This window comes from Salmo salar, chromosome 20 (assembly GCF_965601325.2).
Source record: "Salmo salar chromosome 20, fSalSal1, whole genome shotgun sequence".
Taxonomy (NCBI): Eukaryota; Metazoa; Chordata; class Actinopteri; order Salmoniformes; family Salmonidae; genus Salmo; species Salmo salar.
In genome coordinates this window covers 13460791-13478953 of record NC_138310.1, presented here as the reverse complement: position 1 = coordinate 13478953, position 18163 = coordinate 13460791, and the positions used below count along the sequence as shown (strand labels likewise).

The 18163-nt window shown below is 42.4% G+C and overlaps 1 protein-coding gene across 5 annotated transcripts in view; it reads left to right on the top strand.

Annotated features, from left to right (window-relative positions):
* The first annotated feature begins 1181 nt into the window (after window positions 1-1181).
* Window positions 1182-18163, top strand: part of aifm3 (AIF family member 3) — a 52060-nt gene continuing 35078 nt past the window's right edge. For 2 of the 5 annotated variants that reach the window (XR_014381807.1, XM_082966198.1), the window contains exon 1: window positions 1466-1692. The gene's annotated coding sequence lies outside the window, so the exon portion shown is untranslated. Of the gene's footprint in view, window positions 1693-11565; window positions 11825-18163 lie in introns of those variants that run through there. The other 3 variants (XM_045702961.2, XM_014160802.3, XM_082966199.1) reach the window with 3 other exon arrangements.

Genomic DNA, 18163 nt, shown 5'->3' with positions numbered 1-18163 from the left:
AGACGCTCTTATCCAGAGCGACTTACAAATTGGTGCATTCACCTTATGATATCCAGTGGAACAACCACTTTACAATAGTCTTGACACTTGAGACATTTTGGCAAATCAAATGATTTTCTCTAGATGAAAAAAAAACTGGACTCGCATAAAGAGCCAATCTCAAAAACTCATATCAGTAACATCAACACATGGTTTCATTTGAAAAAATTAGTTATACATGAGGCAGCAGTAGCCACTCAGAGTCCATTGAATCGGGCCACTCTGGACACCCTTGCGAGAGTTTCTGGCCTTTCCTCTCTATGTTTGTACCCCCATGCCCAACTTGCTCATGTTTCCTTCACACTGGACATATCTGGTTTAATCTCAGAACAGTGCTCATTGTTCCCTACAACGATATTTATCAATATGACAAAGCAGTATGTCTGTTGTATTGCCTCAGGACCTGGGATTATCTCCCTGTTATCAGGTGTATTTTATTAAGATGCTGGATGAGGCGGGCTGGCTGAGTCGGTCCAAGTGCTACCACAGGATAGGGGGACAGGCTTCCCAGTCGCTCGCTAGCTTCTCTTTGGCCAATACAAAGAGAGGGACAGAGAGTGTGAGGATTGTCCTCATACGCATCTCAGTAATTCCTCCACTAAAGTTCTGATTGTCAGATCTGAGATTAGCTCATCAGCCAGTCCTTTGTTTGAGTTAAAACCATCAACCTGTATCATCTTGTTTCCCTTGTCTTGTAGCCCAACCACAGTTCTCATTCCATTCCAGGCAGCCCTCAGATTGCTGCTACTCCAGATTGCTTTCATTGGTCCAAACCTTCACTTACAGCTTTTGTGCTTTCTCACTCTTCAGCACATTCCTGTAGAGAGGCAGAAGATGCACTGTGTTGTGGTCAGATGAGCTCTCGCTGTAGACTTGTAGGCCCCTCTGATGGAGCCATAACATAGGCCCAGGGTCTTGTTGAGGTGTGTTGGGAAGGTGACATATTAATAGGTGTTATTCTGAGTTTTCTTCATGTTACAGTGAATTAAAATGTCCTAAAATAATATTGGGGGCATCAGGAGACACAGATTGCATTTTGTGTCACAGTATAAATAAGATTAGCAGCATTCTTCGCATTGGCCTTACGGTGAACGTAAACGACCATGATAAATATTTGGGGAAACTCTCTTGGGAGACAGAAAGGTGACAGCAGCTCAATATCAGGTAGACATAGTCTCTCATGACAGTTACATTGTTGCACCATCGGTGATTTATGCACAAGCAGACTCTGCCCCCGTGATTTCCCCAGTCGAACTGCTGTACCGGTCCGGTCGGAACAGACACCCGAATCATTTTATCTCCAAAGACGAGTCAGTCAGCCAAGACTCATTAAAAGCCATAAAACAGGCGACTCAGCACTCTTGAAGATGATTGACCTTTGCCTGCAATTCGTCTGTTTTATTCCTCAAGGATTGCACATTCGCCAGGATAATATAAGGTAAGGGGATGCGTCGCCTGCTGCTGATGTTTAATCCGTAGTCGAACGCCACCTCTCCTCCCCCGTTCGCGAACAACGGCCATCCTTTCCACGGTTCAGAGCATTAATCTATTCATCGATTGCCAACACTTTCATGTGTTTCAGAAGAGAGTCCACAGACTTGTTAAGGGATTTATCCACCGAAGCCGGGCGATCCCATTGCAGCAGGAACTCCAGTGAGTATTGTTTTGTTTGTTTGGGAGTGGCAAGAGTTCATGAAGGCCAATGGAGAGATTCAGTAACGTTATAATCAACCAAACGAGTGAAAAAAGTATCTCCATTTTACGAATGATCTCAAACATTTAGAACATTTGCCACGTCTAACTGGACAAAAACAGACTCACTTGGGACCTTACAAGCAACATAGTAACAGAAAGTGTAACACAAACGCCTGCTATCTGGAGCCGCAGCTTTGAATGACTCATTTAATTATTTGAATGAGAACGGTAAAAGAAGCAACAGTTGACTGTGTGAAGTTGACTTCAGACTGTTGACTACCTGGGTCTATTTTGAGTTATTAAAACTAGGGTCGCAAAGCTACTGGTAATTTACCAATGTTACCGGAATCTTCAGTACATTTGGTAATTAATAGAAAATATATGGCAATCTATCGTAACCTTGGTAATTTATACTTGAATATTAAAGAAATAGAATCATTTATATCTGTGTCTATGTTGTCTATTAGCTTCTAGTAGATAGACCATATGGTTCAAGAGAGAATTGCCTAATTAATGAAAAAAGCATCTAATCAATAATGGCATTATTTCAATTAACTCTCCAGTGACTTTTTCACAACTGCCACCAGTTTGACCCCAGAACGAACATTGACAACGAATACATATAGACCATAGTTCATGATGAAACACAATGGTATTCACTAAAGCTGAAGTTATTTAGGATAATGTTTACAGCGTTGTCATTCTATTTTCATTTTATTCAATATATTTGACGTGATAAAGCCACATGGAGGGCCAGAGATTATTACAGACACCTGTGATAATCTCAAGTTCCCAAAAGGGCCACTAGATGTTTTGTGATAGATTACATCAAATCCTTGGTAGTTTACTGGTACATTTTGAACATTTCCAGGAATATACCCTCCCTTTGCAACCCTAATTAAAACCACTTTTTGAAATGTTAGCCACCATTTGTATATTTTGATATTGTTTGACATGGATAAAGTCCTGTATTTCTGATGGAAAAGTGCAATGAAAGCTTTTGTCGGTAACCGTAACCCGTTTGCACTCATTTTATTAATTGCATGAGCCTCTGGTCATTGTAATTTGTGTGCCTGCTTGGTTTCTGCATGTCTGGTCTCTTGATATGGACAATTCGATGGTAACGGGATTACGCTGAGACTCAGTTTAAAATGTATTCCAAACTAAAACCATTGATTTCGAAGTTGAACATACCATATAACTTAACAAGTAAAGAAATTAATAATCACATTTATTGTAAATAAAATAAAGAAATAGCGCATTTACATAAGTATTCAAACTCATGAGTCAATACATGTTAATCACCTTTGGCAGCTATTACTGCTGTGAGTCTTTCTGGATAAGACTCTAAGAGCTTTGCACACCTGGATTGTACAATATTTGCCAATTTTTATTATTTTCCAAATTCTTCAAGCTCTGTAAAATTTGTCATTGATAGACAACCATTTTCAAGTCTCAGGAACATTCACTGTCTTCTTGGTAAGCAATTCCGGGGTAGATTTGGCCTTATGTTTTAGGTTATTGTCCTGCTGAAAGGTGAATTCATCTCCCAGTGTCTGGTGGAAAGCAGATTGAACCAGGTTTTCCTCTAGGATTTTGCCTGTGCTTAGCTCAATTCTGTTTATTTTTTATCCTGGAAAAACTCCCCAGTCCTTAACAATTACAAGCATACCCATAACATGATGCAGACACCAGTATACTTGAAAGTATGAAGAGTGGTACTCAGTAATGACTGGATTTGCCCCAAACATAACACCTTTGTATTCAGGACAAAAAGTGAATTGCTTTGCCACATTTTTTGCAGTATTACTTTAGCGCCTTGTTGCAAACAGAATGTATGCTTTGGAATATTTGTTCTTCTTCTTCCTTCTTTTCACTCTGTCAGTTAGGTTAATATTGTTGAGTAACTACAATGTTGTTGAACCATCCTCAGTTTCCTCCAATCACAGCCATTAAACTCTGTAACTGTTTTAAAGTCACCATTGGCTACATGGTGGAATCCCTGAGCGATTTCCTTCCCCTCCGGCAACTGAGTTAGGAAGGACGGCTGTATATATGCAGTGACTGGGTGTATTGATGCACCATTCAAAGTGTAATTAATAACTTCACCATACTCTACACCTGTTGTATTCGGCACATGTGACAAATAAAATTTGATACAATTTGAAATGGTATGTTATTTTTTTAGGGTCCCTGATCAATATTACATAACATAAGGGGGAGCTATTTATTTTCTAATGCAAACTGCAGTTATTTCCTTAGCGTAATTTATTGACGGTCCCTAACGATCTCCAGATATAGTTTGACTTTGGATAGCCTAACTTTGCCACAACTAACGTCAGCTACCTTAGCCACTGCTACCTAAAGATCTATGGGAGTGGTAGAGTCATGTGGTAGCTGTTAATTTATTTTGTTGCCATATCACCTTTAAGTAACATCAAGCTAAATGATTGAGTTGATTTGGCCATGCCGCACGTCTTTACTACTCCCATTGATTTTTAGCTAGTGGTGGCTAAAGTTAGCTGAAGTTTCTACGGGCTGTTTAAAGAAAACCGAACCATGGATTACAGTTAGTCTGGGCCCAAAGACTACTTTCAGCGTGAGGGACCGTCTAACAATACGTGTTGTAAAATACGGAACTTCCCCTTTAAGTATGGCAATTGCTGAGATTCATTGCAACAGGGAAGATAAATTAATTGTAAACCTCATCTGATACTTCCAACGTTTTTTTAGTGCACTTGGCCACATGAGGCAGCCTGAGTTCTTAATGCACGTTTAGGCTCAGGAACAATGCAGTAGGCCTATAGGCATGAGAGGAGCTAGACAAAAAAAAATTGTTTGAGGAAAGACTATGTAGTCTACTGTAAGTGTAAAAGGGAGAAAGTTCAAACAATCATTTATCACCAATAAGAGTAAAGTCAAATGAGTCACTCTGTATCAAAGTAAGTTAAATCAGATGTTTTGTATTTACACAGCCTAGTATTGCCCAGACAGGGGTAGGGGTTAAGCCTACACTTAAAGCTGCTGACATTAACATTTGGAGATCGTAGCTTGTAAATGAGTCATCCATTTGCTTGCCTGTAGTACTTTAATCTGGGTTTTTGGAGTGCATGGCTGGCTGTCCCTGGGCAAGTGCACAGATAGGAGTACTACCATAATTAAATTAAACTGAGTGATGTACCAGTGATGGCATGTTGTGACCCTCCTCCTGCCGTTGGGGAGAGATGATCGGTCATCTTGCTTACCTTATAGTAACAATAACACTTGACAGAGACACATGTGCACACACACACACACACACACACACACACACACACACACACACACACACACACACACACACACACACACACACACACACACACACACACACACACACACACACACACACACACACACACCCCCCAGTGGCGCTGTTCTTTCTCTGTGTGACCAGCAGAGGGTATTTTTAGCAGAGCAGCAATACACAAGAGAGCCCAAGTGATGCTTGTTTGTAGTGGCTGAGCATGACAGCCAAATCGAAGCATTTCATTTGCAACGTTATGGTTCAGGTGTCACCTCTGGGTCCAGGTATTTTAATAGTCTTTGTTTTTAATGACCTATATAATATTTTAAACACTTTTTGTTTACTTTCTAGCATTCAAAATAATAGAAAGCTATCTTTAATTCCCCAAAACCTGTCAATACAACTCACTGGGACAAGCCAATTTGCTTGCCCGTAGTACTTTAAAGATTTGCAGTATAAAGGTCTTGCATTTATGTTTTATCATTAATAAACAGTTCCCTATGAACAAAATCATGTATGATGTCTAACTATTTGTCAATTTAATTGTCTTTCATGTTGCAAAGCCAAGAGGCTCAAATGCCAACGCAATTCAAGAATAACCCAGCAGTGGGTTGTTGCTGCAGTATTTCCATAAAATCAATCACTTTACATGAATTATGATATGAGGCCTTGCCATTGTCATAAATTACAGAGGGGATCTGACAATCCACCCGGATAATAATAAATCATTGTAAATAAACAATTCAATCAGAGAAATCAGCACAGCTATGCCCCTTCCCCCAAGAAAACTTGTCAAGGACAACAAGGACTGCTTCAGTGTTTCCTTTTCCCACTCTATCCTCCAAGCAGGGGAAAACTATACTTTTCTGGTTGCAAACTGGTTTTCTTTTGATAAAGACATAAGATTACAACCAAGCAAATATGTATTTTTCCCTAACGTCTTGGAAATATTTCGTATTTTGATTATTAACTGGTCAGATTTACAACCAGTAAGAAATGTCTTCTGGTTGCTTCCTGAACTAAAATATAAATGCAACATGCAACAATTTCAAAGATTTTACTGAGTTACAGTTTCATATAAGGAAATCAGTCAATTGAAATAAATAAAATGGGGCCCTAATCTATGGCTTAAACATGACTGGAAATACAGATATGCATCTGTGGTCACAGATCCCTTAAAAAAAAGTAAGGGTGTGACCACCATTTGCCTCATGCTGCGTGATACTTCTCCTTCGCATAGAGTTGAGCAGGCTGTTGATTGTGTACCACACAGAGCATCCCAAACATGCTCAATGGGTAACATGTCTGGTGAGTATGCAGGCCATGGAAGAAATGGTACATTTTCAGCTTACAGGAATTGTGAACAGATCCTTGCGACATGGGGCTGTGCATTATCATGCTGAAACATGAGGTGATGGCGGCAGATGAACGGCACAACAATGGGGCTCAGGATCTCGTCACAGTTTCTAATGTGCATTCAAATTTCCTTTGATAAAATGCAATTGGGTTCGTTGTCCGTAGCTTATCCCTGCCCATACATAACCCCACCGTCACCATGGGGCACTCTGTTCACAACGTTGACGTCAGTAAACCACTTGCTCATATTACCCCATACACGCTGCCTGCTATTTGCCCGGTACAGTTGAAACCGGGATTCATCCTTGAAGACCACACTTCTCCAGCATGCCAGTGTTCAGTGGGCAAATGCTCACCTTCGATGAAGTCGGTTACGACGCCGAATTGCAGTCAGGTCAAGACCCTGGTGAGCTTGACGAGCATGCAGATGAGTTTCCCTGAGACAGTTTCTGACAATTTGTGCAGAACTTCTTCGGTTGTGCAAACCCACAATTTCATCAACTGTCCAGGTGGCTCGTCTGAGAACATCTCGCAGGTTAAGAAGCCGGATGTGGAGGTCCTGGGCTGGCGTGGTTACACATGGTCTGCGGTTGTGAGGCCGGTTGGACGTATTGCCAAATCATCTAAAATTACGGAGGCGGCTTATGGTAGAGAAAGTAACATTTAAATTATCTGGCAACAGCTCTGGTGCACATTCCTGCAGTCAGCATGCAATTGCACGTCCTTCAACTTGAGACATTAGTGGCATTGTGTTGTGTGAAAAACTGCACGTTTTATAGTGGCCTTTTATTGTCCCCAACATAAGGTGCACTTGTGTAATGATGATCATGCTGTTTAATAAGCTTCTTGATATGCCACACCTGTCAGGTGGATGGATTATCTTGGCAAAGTAGAAATGCTCACTAACAGGGATGTAAGCAAATTAGTTGACATTTTTGAGAAATAAGCTTCTTGTGCATATGAAACATATCTGTGAAATTTTATTTCAGCTCATGAAACATGGGACCAACATGTTACATGTTGCAGTCAGATAGGTATTTACAGTAGGCAGAACATTTCCACACAGACGGGCATGTAAAGTGGCAAGAAAAAGTATGTGAACCCTTTGGAATTACCTGGATTTCAGCATAAACTGGTTATCAAATTTGATCTGATCTTCATCTAAGTCACAACAATAGGCAAACATAGTGTGCTTCAACTAATAACACACAAATTATTGTATTTTTCTTGTCTATATTGAATACATAATTTAAACATTCACAGTGTAGGTTGGAAAAAGTACAGTTGAAGTCGGAAGTTTACATACACCTTAGCCAAATACATTTAAACTCAGTTTTTCACAATTCCTGACATTTAATCCTAGTTAACATTCCCTGTCTTAGGTCAATTAGGATCACCACTTTATTTTAAGAATGTGAAATTTCCGAATAATAGTGGAGTGATTAATTTCAGCTTTTCTTTCATGACATTCCCAGTGGGTCAGAAATTTACGTACACTCAATTAGTATTTGGTAGCATTGCCTTTAAATTGTTTAACTTGGGTCAAACGTTTCGGGTAGCCTTCCACAAGCTTCCCACAATAAGTTGGGTGAATTTTGGCCCATTCCTCCTGACAGAGCTGGTGTAACTGAGTCAGGTTTGTAGGCCTCCTTGCTCGCACACACTTTTTCAGTTCTGCCCACAAATTTTCTACGGGATTGAGGTCAGGGCTTTGATGGCCACTCCAATACCTTGGGTTTGTTGTCCTTAAGCCATTTTTCCACAACTTTGGAAGTATGCTTGGGGTCATTGCCATTTGGAAGACCCATTTGCGACCAAGCTTTAGCTTCCTGACTGATGTCTTGAGATGTTGCTTCAATATATCCACATAATTGTCCTGCCTCATGATGCCATCTATTTTGTGAAGTGCACCAGTCCCTCATGCAGCAAAGCACCCCCACAACATGATGCTGCCCCCCCCCCATACTTCGTGGTTGGGATGGTGTTCTTTGGCTTGCAAGCCTCCCCCTTTTTCCTCCAAACATAACGATGGTCATTATGGCCAAACAGTTCTATTTTTGTTTCATCAGACCAGAGGACATTTCTCCAAAAAGTACGATCTTTGTCCTCATGTGCAGTTGCAAACCATAGTCTGGCTTTTTTTATGGCGGTTTTGGAGCAGTGGCTTCTTCAATGCTGAGCGGCCTTTCAGGTTATGTCGATATAGGACTCGTTTTACTGTGGATATAGATACTTTTGTACCTGTTTCCTCCAGCATCTTCACAAGGTAATTTGCTGTTGTTCTGGAATTGATTTGCACTTTTCGCACCAAAGTACGTTCATCTCTAGGAGACAGAACGCGTCTCCTTCCTGAGCGGTATGACGGCTGCATGATCCCATGGTTTTAATACTTGCGTACTATTGTTTGTACAGATGAATGTGGCGTTCAGGTTCAGGCGTTTGGAAATTGCTCCCAAGGATGAACCAGACTTGTGGCGTTCTACATTTGTTTTCTGAAGTCTTGGCTGGTTTCTTTTGATTTCCCCTTGATGTCAAGCAAAGAAGCACTGAGTTTGAAGGTAGGCCTTAATGCATCCACAGGTACACCACCAATTGACTCAAATTGTGTCAATTAGCTTATCAGAAGCTTCTAAAGCCATGACATAATTTTCTGGAATGTTCCAAGCTGTTTAAAGGCACAGTCAACTTAGTGTATGTAAACTTCTGACCCACTGGAATTGTGATACAGTGAAATAATCTGTCTGTAAACAATTGTGGGAAAAATTACTTGTGTCATGCACAAAGTAGATGTCCTAACCAACTTGCCAAAACTATAGTTTGTTAACAAGAAATGTGTGGAGTGGTTGAAAAACGAGTTTTAATGACTCCAACCTAAGTGTATGCAAATTCCGACTTCAACTGTATGTTAACCCCTAGGCTAATGACTTCTCCAAAAGCTAATTGGAGTCAGGAGTCAGCTGATCTGGAATCCAATCAATGAGATTGGATATGTTGGTTAGAGCTGCCATGCCCTATAAAAAACACTCACAAAATTTGATTTACTATTCACACGAAGAATTGGCTGATCTGAACCATGCCTCGAACAAAAGAGATCTCAGAAGACCCAAGATTAAGTATTGTGGACTTGCATAAAGCTGGAAAGGGTTATAAAAGTATCTCTAAAAGCCTTGATGTTCATCAGTCCACGGTAAGACAAATTGTCTATAAATGGAGAATGTTCAGCACAGTTGCTACTCTCCGTAGGAGTGGCCGTCCTGCAAAGATGACTGCAAGAGCACAGCGCAGAATGCTCAATGACGTTAACAAGAATCCTAGAGTATCAGCTAAAGACTTACAGAAATCTCTGGAACATGCTAACATCTCTGACGAGTCTACGATATGTAAAACACAAAATAAGAATGGTGTTCATGGGAGTACATCACAGAAGAAGCCACTGCGGTCCAAAAAAAACATTGCTGCACTTCTGAAGTTTGCAAAAGTGCACCTGGATGTTCCACAGCGCTACTGGCAAAATAGTCTGTGGACAGATGAAACTAAAGTTGAGTTGTTTGGAAGGAAGGAACACAACACTATGTGTGGAGAAAAAAAGGCACAGCACAGCAACATTAAAACCTCATCCCAACTGTAAAGTATGGTGGAGGCAGCATCATGGTTTGGGGTTGCCTCAAGGCCTGGACAGCTTGCTATCATTGACAGAAAAATGAATTCCCATGTTTATCAAGACATTTTGCAGGAAAATATTAGGCGATCTGTCCACCAATTGAAGCTCAACAGAAGTTGGGTGATGCAACAGGACAACGACCCAAAACACAGAAGTAAATCAACAACAGAATGGCTCCAACAAAAGAAAATACACCTTCTGGGGTACCCCAGTCAGAGTCCTGACCTCAACCCGATTGAGAAGCTGTTGCATGACCTCGAGAGCAGTTCACACCAGACATCCCAAGAATATTGCAGTTTAAACCGTTTTGTAAAGAGGAATGGTCCAAAACTCCTCCTGACCGTTGTGCAGGTCTGATCCGCAACTACAGAAAACATTTGGTTGAGGTCATTGCTGCCAAAGGAGGGTCAACCAGTTATTACATCCAAGTGTTCACATACTTTAACCACCCTGCGCTGTAAATGTTTACACGGTGTGTTCAACAAAGACATGAAAACGTATAATTGTTTGTGTCTTATTAGTTTAAGCAGACTGTGTTTGTCTATTGTTGTGTCCTAGATGAAGATCAGATCAAATTTTATGACCAATTTATGCAGAAATCCAACTATTTCCAAAGGGTTCACATACTTTTTCTTGCCACTGTAGGTTAGGGTTACGGTTAGGGGAAGGGTTAGCTAACATAGTTGCTAATTAGCTATAATGCTAAAGTTTTCCGTGATGAGATTCGAACACGCAACCAACATATCGTGCTAGCTCCTCCCGAGTGGCGCAGCGGTTTATGGCACTGCATCGCAGTGCTGAGGCGTCACTACAGATCCGGGTTTGATCCCAGGTTGCTAGTTGTCCTCCGACACATTGGTGCGGCTGGCTTCCAGGTTAAGCGAGCAGTGTGTCAAGAATCAGTGCGGCTTGGCACAGTCATGTTTCGGAGGACGCATGGCTCTCAACCTTTGCCTCTCCCGAGTCCGTATGGGAGTTGCAGCGATGGGACAAGACTATAATACCAATTTAGATATCATGAAAAAGGGGTGAAAAGTTTTCAAAAAATTAAACATCATGCTCATTTCAATGTCCTGGATTTACATTTACTATGTTATGTCTAGTTTATGAGACCAGTCTGACCAAGCAGGCAGACAAGCAAAGCAAGCAGGCAGACTAGGCAGTGCAGGGGGGAGCCCAGGCAGTGCAGGGGGGAGCCGAGCCAGTCTTTAAACAGGCTTAACTGGCAGTCAGGCTTTTAGCATCTGAAGGCGATGCTGAAAGGATCTAAGCAGGAGGGGGAGTGTGTGTGTGTGTGTTTGTCTGTGTGTGTGGGAGAGAGTGAAAGAGTCAGGGGGGAAGAGAGCCGAGCACTGTGAGTATTTGTGCCATGTTAGCATCCACCCAGCAACTCCGTCAATACTGCATACAGCTTGGAAACTGGCAGAGGTCCCTGGTGCTGCATTCGCAGGCTCCGTCAGTGAGAGAGAGCAGCTTCTACGACCCCCCCCCCCCCCCCCCCCCCCCCCCGATCACTGTGCTGCTCGAGAGGTTTCTCTCAGTGATAGCACATCCACTAGAGCACCGGCCGTTACTGCTGCATAGGAGGAAGTGGGGACAGGAGGAGAGCTGAACGGGAGATACGGAGTGGGAATACTCTATAAGAGCGAGCCAATCCCGGAGGAGGGACAGGATTCTCGGAGGACTGGTTTCATAGTATGCTACTGTGCTCCACAGGGAAGGCTGAACATTGGGACGTTTGACAGACAGGCACTCGACAGTGCACCTGCTCCACACTGGATTGTTGGGTAAAATTATTTTCCTCTTTTACAGTCAGCAAGGGCTGATTTTATGATTGTGCTTGTTACTGCTGATATATCTTAGTGTGGTGCTTAGTATATCAAATGGACTATACTACATTCTGTGTTCTGCATGTGGTACAGCACTATGTCCATTCAGCATTATAGAGCCAAGGAAGTACCTTGTTTCTGGGCCAGTTCCACATATTTCTGCAGTCCTGCTTAAAGAAGTGGAGAAATGTGGTGCAGTGATATATGAAATACTCTGACACACAGTACACCAATAAACACAAGGCACTTCACAAATATGTACACTTATACAGTGGCAAGTGTGTGTTTATGTTAGGGAAATTACAGTAATATTGCCTCAATTAGGAAGTCTTCATTCAACACAATGAATGGTCCACTGAGGGAGATAATAATTGCTTAGTTTCATTTTGATATAGTGTGTGCGTGTGTGTGTGTACTCACGTGAGTGTGTGCAATTCATGTGTACCTAGGTGCTGAATGTGTGAAATGCCTGAGAAATTGGTTGTTTCAATCGTTGTTTCTGACCATGGAAACTGGTCCCCTGCAGGAGTGGACACCCCTCTGTAAAATTCTATTCTGGTTTTCCATGACATCACAACTCCTTTGGCCTAATTTGGAGGCAAATGCTGAAAGTAGCACAAATGCCCTGACACTACATCTCTATAGTGCCGCTGCCAGCTACTTAGCGTTACATATTTCTTTAATTCTTCATTATTTTTTGTTTATCTGTCAACTTCAAAACCAGACTCAATGTTTCTGTGCATGTTTTTTTTTCTCCAGATAGTGCTCTTATTTAATTTAAGTAAATTCAGTTCAGTTTCAAATTTGGTGTGAAGTTACATGGTTAACACCACTAATTGTAAGTAGATAGAACTTCTCTGGTACCACGTGGTATTCCTGCCTTATCCCACCAAGTGTACTAATGGTTACCCTCTGATTTCCACAACAAGTTCAACAACCTGACCTCTGCAGCCTGATCATGGAAAAAACACATTTCAGAGATCATATGTTACATTCCAGACCTAACAACTTTCAGCATCTATTGAATGGCAACTTAACTGTCTATTAGGCGTAGTATCTACATGGAACCTTGTTCATCTTGGACATATGCATTATTACATGAATTAACTGTGATGGAGTAAACGTTACTGTACAATTATGAACCTTCTGTTTCCATGGAACTGCCATGACCGAAGACACATTTTACAGTGGCGAAACAACATAAAAGGCAATGTTAGATTCTGATCTTACCTTAAATAACTATCGTTTTTGGACAACAAACTTAAACAAGCATGCCACCATATACAAGACAAAGGGTGAATGCACTTAGTCACAATTGTAGGATTGTTTCCCATGCTTCTAGAGCCTCTCATTGGGGAATGTGATTAGCTCCAATGCAATGTGTATAATACATCCAGTGTAAAACTGGTAGCTTCTGGAAATAAACAAAAAAAAGTCACTCAAAAGCTTCTTTCCATCCTTTGACCTAGAGTCGATGTCCACGCCCCCACGGAAATCTAATTAGCATAATACACAAATCCCCATAAAAAAATGGGTCAATTTTAAACTAGAGATAGTCACACTAAGTGCAAACCACATGGGATGGCGTATCGCTGCAGAATGCTGTGATAGCCTTGCTGGTTAAGTGTGCCTTGAATTCTAAATGAATCACAGACAGTGTCACCAGCAAAGCCCACCCACACCATTACACCACCTCCTCCATGCTTCATGGTGGGAAGCACACATGTGGAGATCATCCGTTGACCTACTCTGCATCTCACAAGATAAGGCCGTTGGAACCAAAAATCTAAAATTTTGACACATCAGACCAAAGGACAGATTTCCACCGGTCTAGTCCATTGCTTGTGTTTCTTGGCCCAAGCAAGTCTCTTCTTATTGGTGTCCTCTAGTAGTGGTTTCGTTGCAGCAATTTGACCATGATGGCCTGATTCACGCAATCTCCTCTGAACAGTTGATGTTGAGACATGTCTGTTACTTGAACTCTGTGAAGCTTTTATTTGGGCTGCAATTTCTGAGGCTGGTACAGTGAGGGAAAAAGTATTTGATCCCCTGCTGATTTTGTACGTTTGCCCACTGACAAAGAAATGATCAGTCTATAATTTTAATGGTAGGTTTATTTGAACAGTGAGAGACAGAATAACAACAACAAAAAAATCCAGAAAAACACATGTTAAAAATGTTATAAATTGATTTGCATTTTAATGAGGGAAATAAGTATTTGATCCCCTCTCAATCAGAAAGATTTCTAGCTCCCAGGTGTCTTTTATACAGGTAACGAGCTGAGATTAGGAGCACACTCTTAAAGGGAGTGCTCCTAATCTCAGTTTGTACCTGTATAAAAGACACCTGTCCACAGAAACAATCAATCAATCAGATTCCAAACTCTCCACCGTGGCAAAGACCAAAGAGCTCTCCAAGGATGTCAGGGGCAAGATTGTAGACCTACACAAGGCTGGAATGGGCTACAAGACCATCGCCAAGCAGCTTGGTGAGAAGGTGACAACAGTTGGTGCGATTATTCGCAAATGGAAGAAGCACAAAAGAACTGTCAATCTCCCTCGGCCTGGGGCTCCATGCAAGATCTCACCTCGTGGAGTTGCAATGATCATGAGAACGGTGAGGAATCAGCCCAGAATTACACGGGAGGATCTTGTCAATGATCTCAAAGCAGCTGGGACCATAGTCACCAAGAAAACAATTGGTAACACACTACGCCGTGAAAGACTGAAATCCTGCAGCGCCCGCAAGGTCCCCCTGCTCATATACATGCCCGTCTGAAGTTTGCCAATGAACATCTGAATGATTCAGAGGACAACTGGGTGAAAGTGTTGTGGTCAGATGAGACCAAAATGGAGCTCTTTGGCTCTTTCAACTCGCCGTGTTTGGAGGAGGAAGAGGAGGAGGAATGCTGCCTATGACCCCAAGAACACCATCCCCACCGTCAAACATGGAGGTGGAAACATTATGCTTTGGGGGTGTTTTTCTGCTAAGGGGACAGGACAACTTCACCGCATCAAAGAGACGATGGACGGGGCCATGTACCGTCAAATCTTGGGTGAGAACCTCCTTCCCTCAGCCAGGGCATTGAAAATAGGTCGTGGATGGGTATTCCAGCATGACAATGACCCGAAACACATGGCCAAGGCAACAAAGGAGTGGCTCAAGAAGAAGCACATTAAGGTCCTGGAGTGGCCTAGCCAGTCTCCAGACCTTAATCCCATAGAAAATCTGTGGAGGGAGCTGAAGGTTCGAGTTGCCAAACGTCAGCCTCGAAACCTTAATGACTTGGAGAAGATCTGCAAAGAGGAGTGGGACAAAATCCCTCCTGAGATGTGTGCAAACCTGGTGGCCAACTACAAGAAACGTCTGACCTCTGTGATTGCCAACAAGGGTTTTGCCACCAAGTACTAAGTCATGTTTTGCAGAGGGGTCAAATACTTATTTCCCTCATTAAAATGCAAATCAATTTATAACATTTTTGACATGCGTTTTTCAGGATTTTTTTCTTGTTATTCTGTCTCTCACTGTTGAAATAAACCTACCATTAAAATTATAGACTGATCATTTCTTTGTCAGTGGGCAAATGTACAAAATCAGCAGGGGATCAAATACTTTTTTCCCTCACTGTAACTTTAATGAACTTATCCTCTGAAGCAGAGGTAACTCTGGGTCTTCCTTTCCTGTGGCGGTCGTCATGAGAGCCAGTTTCGTCATAGCGCTTGATGGTTTTTGCGGCTGCACTTGAAGAAACAAAGTTCTTGAAATTTTCCGGGTTGACTGACCATGTCTTAAAGTAATGATGGACTGCTTATTTGAGCTGTTCTTGCCATAATATGGACTTGGTCTTTTACCAAATAGGGCTATCTTCTGTAAACCACACCTACCTTGTCACAACACAACTGATTGACTCAAAAGCATTAAGAAGGAAAAATTCCACAAATTAACTTTTAACAAGGCACACCTGTTATTTGAAATGCATTCCAGGTGACTACCTCATGAAGCTGATTGAGAGAATGCCAAGAGTGTGGAAAGCTGTCATCAAGGCAAAGGGAGGCTATTTGTTTAACACTTTTTTTGGTTACTACATGATTCCATATGTGTTATTTCATAGTTTTGATGTCTTTACTATTATTCTACAATGTAGAAAATATAAAAATTTAAAGAAAAACCCTTGAATGAGTAGGTGTGTCCAAACTTTTGACTGGTACTCTGTGTGTGTGTGTGTGTGTGTGTGTGTGTGTGTGTGTGTGTGTGTGTGTGTGTGTGTGTGTGTGTGTGTGTGTGTGTGTGTGTGTGTGTGTGTGTGTGTGTGTGTGTGTGTGTGTGTGTGTGTGTTTCCTGATCTTTCTTATATCTCAGATATAGGACAGACACTTCAGAACAAACTTCCTTTAGAATTAGAGAGAGCATAATTAAATTCACACAGGACACCGGATAAGACAGGAGGAATACTCCAGATATAACAGACTGACCCTAGCCCCCAGACACATAAACTACTGCAGCATAAATACTGGAGGCTGAGACAGGAGGGGTCAGGAGACACTGTGGCCCCATCCGATGATACCCCCGGACAGGGCCAAACAGGCAGGATATAACCCCACCAACTTTGCCAAAGCACAGCCCCCACACCACTAGAGGGATATATTCAACCACAACTTACCATCCTGAGACTGGGAACAAACTGATTAAATCAATGTTGTTTCAACATCATTTGTCAACGTATTGTGACGTGGAATCTATGAGGAAAATACATTGGATTTTTTTAAAGTCATCAACCTGCTGCAGTTTCAACTGTTGTTTTGAAGGTGAAATTTCACCCACAGGATTATGTCATCATGATAACCAATTTTCAACACAGACAAACTTTGCATAAAATATGTTGAATTTGTACATTTAAAACAACGTCAGATTTTCAACGTAATATCCACAAAAAGGCAAAAAACTATACTGAACAGCAACTCCTACTGGAGAGTTGATACGTCTACAGCTATGCCTTTGGTTTCCCATCCAGGGCTTTAACCAAGTCTCCACTTAATAGATTCACTGTTGCTATATAATACATTCTAAAGGATAGGTTTAACAGAGCAAATGAAAGATAACCATATTTCAATTATATATCATCAATGATGCTATTTAGGCCTATATAGCATTTGGGAAGTAATCCACAGCTATTGTTTCAATTCAACCCAGGACTCAACTAAAACTAGACAATACATATAGGCCAAGGGTGTCACGCCCTGACCTTAGAGAGACGTTTTATTTCCTCTAGTTTGGTTAGGTCAGGGTGTGATGTGGGGTGGGCAATCTAGTTTTTGTATTTCTTTGTGTTTGGCCGAGTATGGTTCCTAATCAGAGGCAGCTGTCTATCGTTGTCTCTGATTGGGAATCATACTTAGGCAGCCCTTTTTCCCTCCTTCAGTTGTGGGATCTTGTTTTTGTACAGCTCAGTGAAAGCCTGCAGAACGTGACATTCATTTTCCTTTGTTTGTTATTTTGTTTAGTGTTCTGAGTATAAATAAAATTGAATCATGAGCACTTACCACGCTGCACCTTGGTCTCCTCCTTACGACGATCGTCACAGAATATCCCACCATAAAAAGACCAAGCAGCGTGGTCCAGAGCAATGGACCTGGGAAGACATCCTGGACGGCAAGGGATCCTGGACGTGGGAGGAGATCCAGGCCGGATGGGATTGCCTCCCATGGGAACAGGTGGTGGCAGCGAGAGCAGAGCGGCGATGAGACGAGGAACTAGCACGGCAACGACGGAAGCACGAGAGGCATGGGGGGCACACGGGTAGATTGGCAGAGTCAGGGTGGAGACCTGTGCCAAGACCTGTGCTTACCATGGGGATCAGGTGAACAGCCAGGCACCGTGTAATGCTGTGATGTGCACTATATCTCCAGTGCGCATTCATAGCCCGGTGCGCACTGTGCCTGCACCCCGCATTTGCCGTGCTAGAGTGGGCGTTCAGCCAGGACAGATTGTGCCAGCTCAGCGCTCCTGGTCTCCAGTGTGCCTCCTCGGTCCAGGATATCCTGCGCCAGCTCTACGCACTGTGTCGCCAGTACGCTTTCACAGCCCAGTTCTTCCTGTGCCAGCGCCCCGCACTTGCCGGGCTAAACTGAACATCCAGCCAGGACGGGTTGTGCCAGCCATACGCTCCAGATCTCCAGTGCGCCTCCACGGCCCAGGATAACCTGCGCCAGCTCTACACACTGTGTCGCCAGTGCGCCTTCACAGCCCAGTTCGTCCTGTGCCAGCGTCCCGCACTTGCCGGGCTAAAGTAAGCATCCA